The sequence below is a fragment of the Halichoerus grypus genome, chromosome 5, assembly GCF_964656455.1.
Source record: "Halichoerus grypus chromosome 5, mHalGry1.hap1.1, whole genome shotgun sequence".
In the NCBI taxonomy this organism is placed as follows: domain Eukaryota; kingdom Metazoa; phylum Chordata; class Mammalia; order Carnivora; family Phocidae; genus Halichoerus; species Halichoerus grypus.
In genome coordinates this window covers 28917542-28923924 of record NC_135716.1, presented here as the reverse complement: position 1 = coordinate 28923924, position 6383 = coordinate 28917542, and the positions used below count along the sequence as shown (strand labels likewise).

The following is a 6383-nucleotide window of genomic DNA, read 5'->3' as shown; positions in this document are numbered from 1 at the left end:
TATGTTACATATATACAAAAACATGCATATATACATATATATATAATTCTCTATTGTTAGTTTTTCCAAAATATCATTTGAGAGGTCGCAGATATGATACCCATTTACCCCTGAACACAGCAGTGTGGATTTCCCTAAAACAAGAATATGCTCTCAGTTAAAATCAAGAAATTCACTTTGATACAATACTATTATCTAATCCACAGGCCTAACCAAACTTGGCCAATTGCTCTAGTAATAAATTATAGAAAAACTTTATTTTCTGGTCCAGGAACTAGGCCAGAATTCATTTTGCATTCAGTTGTCATGTTTCTTCATTTTCTTTAATCCAGAACATTTTGTCCTGCCAAAAAAATAAGAAAGTGCTCAAAGAATAATGGAGACATGTCAAAGGACATGGATGCCAGCTTAAAGAGGCTACTATCGGTCAAATCTGGGACAACGAGAGCATTAAAATAACTCACTTTAAGATATGCTTGTGTAAACCTTTGGCTCAGAAACAAGCATTGGAAGCCATAGGTGAGGTCCTAAATATTTGTTCTGATGGCTTAAGTGGCAGGAGAGGCAGTAAGGATACGGGGTGGGTTGTGGCAATAGTCCCTGTACCAAGCAAGTACTGTGGTATCCTGAGAAGTGGCCATTAGCCTAATGACTGCTTCTCCTACTGTCCCAGTGACTCTGAGATTTTCTGCCTCCCTTAATAAATCTCTTTCTCTTTCAGCCAGTTGGAGTGGATTCTGTTGTCTGCAACAGGGAAAGAACATATATCATGAAGGAGGACTATTATGTATAAAACGTTTGTTTAGATGAAGCAGAGGGTACACCTGATTTTGTCCTAAATGGTGAGTAGTATTTGAGTTTGATAAAATGCAGAAAAAGCAGTCCCGGTGAAGGAAGGACACGTAAGTGGGAACGTGCAAAACGCACGTGGGAACAATGAGTAGTTTCATTTGGCCAGAGTAGCACAGAGGAGAAAAAGCTGGAGAAGAAAATCAAAAGATGGTTTTGGACCAGATTTGTAAGGTATCGAGTGGCAGAATAAGAACTTCATTCTGAAATAAATTAATCTATTAGTTCACTGTGTGTTAACAGGAAGCCAGCTATTTCTCAATTGCTTAGGATTACTCTGTTTCCATATCACGTAAAGGAGGATGTAAAGCTTAGCCATTCCTGGTTTCTGCTATAAATCTCTCTCTACCTGACCATATAACAGAGAACCATAAACTCAGCACCACCGGGCCAAATGCAGCCTGCCACCATCTTTTATTTGGGAAGTTCAGTTTATTTCTTTTTTTTTTTCTTCCTCAGTTCAAGTTTAATAGAAACAACAAAAGACAAAAAGTGATGCCCTACTACTGTACATAAGAGTTGGCCTGCCCTATAACAGCTCAGGCCATTCTCTCCAGAGGAAGAAAGGCTGGCCTCCTCAACCCCTGCAGGAAAGGCCTGTCCTGTCCCCATACCACATCTGCACAGTCTAAAGTCTTATGTTCTAAGCATGACAATAGTACAAAAGAGATTTTGTTTTCATGGCTACCCACTGCAGCCCAGCCCTAAAATGACCCGGCGCTCACTTCTGCTTAGAGAAATATTCTTTGCTCTTCTGATGGTATCACTGCCAGGCTTCCAGCCAGCTGGGCACACTTCCCCATGCTTGTCAGTAAACTGGAAGGCCTGAAACCAGTCGCAGAGTCTCATCCACAGAGCGGCCGACAGGAAGGTCATTTACTGTGATCTGCCTAAGGATACCTTTATTATCAATGATAAAGAGGCCCCTGAACGAGATGCCTTCATCAGCCTTTAAGACTCCATAGTCCTGAGCAATGGTACGCTTGGGGTCTGATACCAAGGGAATGTTCATGGGTCCCAGTCCTCCTTGTTTCTTGGGTGTGTTGATCCATACCAGGTGACAGAAATGAGAATCCACAGAAGCACCAATCACTTGACAGTTGAGTTTCTTAAATTCTTCTGCCCTGTCACTGAAAGCAATGATCTCCGCGGGGCACACAACGGTGAAGTCAAGAGGGTAAAAGAAGAACACAATGTATTTTCCTTTGTAGTCAGATAGGCTGAGGTCTTTGAACTGGCCATCTGGCATAACAGCCGTGGCTTTGAAGTTGGGGGCAGAATGCCCAATTTTGGCATTTCCTGAAGACATCTTGCTGTCGGCAGCTCTGAGAACAAAAATGCCGAAGACAAGGCAGGAAGAAGACACCAGTTCAGTTTATTTCTAATGAATTTGAATTTGACTGTCTTTAGGAGGGATTTGAGCTCTCCAGTGCAGCATTCCCTACATTCCCATTTGACTATTGAATAGCCTTTGGGTCTGGATGAAGTTCTTTTGAGGCAGCCAAATTTGCATAGGAGAGCCTGGTCTGCTGATGGTTAAGATGCTTCTAATATGTTTGATGGATATTCCATCTGGACATCCCGATCTTTGAAACTTACACTGTATCTTTTATATTGAAGAAACCTCCTGTGTAATGAGGAAAATAACATGTAATGTGTCCAAATGTTCACTGTTTGTCTGAAAATTTGTATTACATATTATCTTACTGATTTTTAGCAAAAACCCTGTTTAGTATGTATTAATGCATCCATTTTATACTGGATGAAATTGAAGTTCAGAGATACTGAGGGATTTTCTCAGCTCACATAATCACTAAGCAGCCAAATCGGACTTCAAACACAATTCTTTTGTTTTACCCCCAAGGACAGTTTTGCTCCTCTCATTTTCTGATTAATTAGGATGGATGTATTCAGCCATTTACAAGAGGATGCATCCAAAGTGTGACCTGACCTGTTGAGATGGACTTGAGCATATGAGGAAAAGTAGATCTATCCAGCTATTCACCCTCCAACTCACCCTTCTCTGTGTCCACCACACAGACAAGGTAGCTGAGAATCCCTCTCTCAACTTCTACTTCTCTCAGCCTTCATGTCTTCTGACTTCTTTTCCTATTTTCAGATTCCAAAGATATTTCTAAGCACTTCCTCCTGTCCTAGACAAGTTTATATGCCAAATATTATGTGGAGGGTCGGGAGAGGGAGCAGAGAAGTAGTTTCTTCCAGGCTCTGTCTCTTCTAGGACTATTTCTGGGCCTCTCATAGGAGAGAGCTAATGTAAAAAGAAAATACAAAAAAACACACAGAAATGTCTTTCCTACTTGGTTTTAAATACCCTACGGGGATTAGTATTCAACCATATTCTAGAACAAGCCAGTGTCGCAATAGTCACTCAAAAGCCTGAATCACATACACATGTAAAATGTGAATTCAGTCCCACAGTTGTCCACATCATCAGGGTTTTGTTTTTAGAACACTGATGTTGCCCGTTAAGAAAATCCCTTTCATCAACAGGAATGCAGGAACTCAAACTAAGTCTGTTTAAAAAATATTTTGGACCAATATTACTATGTTAATGCTTTTGTCATGATTACAGTAATATACATTAAATTGAACTCAGCATTTCCACTCTCAAAGAATTGACTTGAATCCATCAGCCTGTTCTAATCTTTTAGCTGTATAATTTCTCCTAAATTGGGTCACAGGTGGGTGCCTAAATACTTCTTCAGGTCTAATGAATGTTCTTTTAGACCATTCTTAAATGCATCTGGTTTCCATATATTTAAACTACTACCTCAAAAAACAGAGCATAAAAACATTAAATGCTGGGAACTGGATTCTTAAAAGAACTTGAAAGTCCATGCTGGGTTACTTTAGATACACCTGCTGGGAATAGAAGAGAGGGTACAGAGAGGCCTGTTGGGCAGGTGGCTCTCCTAAAATGGAGCTTATTAAACCACATTCATGACTATTAAAGTTAAGGTTACAGGTTTTATAGATGGAGCCTTTTCAGAAATACTATCTGTGAAACTTGGCAGAATATTTAGCAAAATCTCATAGAATATTCTTGAAGATGAGATAAAGACTGAATCTGAAGAAAAAAATTCAAAGTTGGTAGAACAACTGTGCTCAAAATGTGAACACTGGAGCTTTTTTCTATCTCTTAACTCAGGTATATCTCACACAGGCCATGTTTTACCAGGATAATTTCCTACTCAATCCCAAAGGGCAGATTTATACTTAGTTATCATTGTTTCACTTTATCATATATAAAGAGACAAGATTTGATCCTTCAAAAACTAAATATATATAAAGCAGACTGATCTGTCAAAATATCTCTGGTTTATTTTGCTTTTTCACCAAAACATTCTATGTGGGCCATGCATATGTCAATGGGGCCTTGCTTCTGCCCTGCTCCAGAAGGGTGCTCTTAAACCAAAACCTCAAGTACACAGAATGAACCCTGCTTTACTTCTCCCCAGAGCTTCACAAAAAGTCTTCCTTCAAACAGGCTGATCCATCTCACAAAGACAACTTTTTTTATCTTTTTTTTTTTTTTAAGTACACTCTATGCCCAGCGTGGGGCTTGACCTCATCACCCTGAGATTAAGTCATATGCGCTTCCGACTGAGCCAGCCAGGTGCCCCAAAGACAACGTTTTTAAGCCACCCTTTACCGAGTGCCTCCTATAGACCGGGCACTGGGGTCAGTACTGCACAAATGGGCTTTCATTTAATCTTCAGACAATCCGGTGAGTTAAGTATTATGTCTTCAAAAATGCTGAAAGCGTGGCACAGAGAGATTTAAATTGTTTATACTAGATAACTCAGGAACTGAGGGGTGGAGTTTATTAGCCGAACACAGTGAACCATGAAGCTGCAATGACTTCCCAGGGGAAGAAACGGAGCCTGGGCGCAACAAGCCGTCGGCCGCCTTGAGGATTCCCCCAGGGAAATGCAAGAGCAGCAGCTAATGCTGCAGCAGCACGGACAGGTGCTTTAGAGAGGCTTCGAGTTGGGTCACCCGATGTTAGATAGGACTCTTCTGGTGATTTGCAATGTTGGTCAAGCTCCAAAGGCCATAAGCAGTCGGCTGCAGACCATCTATGTGGAACCAGCCAAGAAACCCTGAGTCCAGTTTTGTGATGCTCAGTGCATTGCTTGTGTCCAGGCTACATGAAGCAGGTGAGTGTGATGAGGTTGGGATGAAGCTCTCCAGGGACGATTCTTTAGAGGACAGCTGCGAGATTGTTGCCAGACTTCGCCGCCACTGCGCTGTTCAAGCCCTGTGAAGGTGACTTCAAAGGAACTGGTTTAAAATTTTGTCACAGTTCTTAGAAAAATCAAAGCCTAAAGGTCAGATGCTGGCCAGGGATATCCAGTCTACAGTGAAATGGGCTTTCTGGAGCTGTCTACACTCTCCCCACAATGGGGCTGCTGTGGACTTGAACTCCTAGGAACTCTCTGAGGAGTGTGCTGATCCCAGCCAAGGCACAGAGCCGTCAACCTGCGGAGCAATTGCCTACATCAAGGGAACTGCTGGGGGGAGCTCTAGAAGGGGGAGGAGGCCACCTCCAAATACCCCCAAAAGCACCAACCAATAAAGAATGATTAGGTGTTGGGGTGCCTGGGGGCTTAATTGGTTAAGCATCCAACTCTTGGTTTCAGCTCAGGTTTGATCTCAGCATCATGAGATCCAGCCCCTCCTCTGTGCTCAGTGGGGAGTCTGCCTCCCCTCTCCCTCTGGACCCACCCCTTGCACCCGCGCACACTCTCTCTAAAATCAATAAATAAATCTTTAAAAAACAACACAAAACAAAGAAGAATGATTAGATGTCTGACATCCCAGAGAGATGGGTGAAACTGTGCCCATCAAACACCCCCCCCCCCACCCCTGCCATGCCAGAACCCTTCCCCTTCCCCTCTAGCCTCTGATGCAGATTTATAAATGAGGAGAAAAAGCAGCCAGGCGGTTTGGGGGAAAGGAGGAGAATCAGTTAACCATGCCCTTTCCTCCATTGCAGGTTGCTAGCCTGGCTTGAGCCCAAGGAGTGGGATGGGGTGGAGTATAGAAGTTTTAAATGGAAGGAGGGTTTGGAGTTCTAACATTAGTTTAGACTGGATAGTTTATTGTCCTAAAAATTAAGACTTTTCGTGTTACTATTTAGAATGTGCACAGAAGCTATGGGATCTAGGTAAAACTTCATTCAGGAACAGGGTAGAAACGAGCCAACAGAGTGGGTTGGCAGATGCAGTGGTGTGGAAAAAGGAAATAATGATAAAATGCACCCCTAAAAATTATAACTTATTTTAGAAACTGGCTAGAATTGGAACAAATCCTTGATCAATTCTTCACATACCAAGACCCCAGCTCTGCTCTTAATTACCTGACCAGTCCCCATATCCACTAGATTTGGTTTTTAACTCTGCCTTACTCCATCCCTTGTATTTTGTATTCTCTTACATTTTCTTGATTTCCACCTTTGGTTTTCTGGCTCTTTCTCTGACCCTGCTGCTTCAGTTATCTGATTCTATTCA

At 42.1% G+C, this 6383-nt stretch overlaps 1 pseudogene; it reads right to left on the bottom strand.

Annotated features, from left to right (window-relative positions):
- Nucleotides 1-1600: 1600 nt before the first annotated feature.
- On the bottom strand, nt 1601-2171 carry LOC118525195 (peroxiredoxin-1 pseudogene; annotated as a pseudogene).
- Between the last annotated feature and the right edge of the window lie 4212 nt (nt 2172-6383).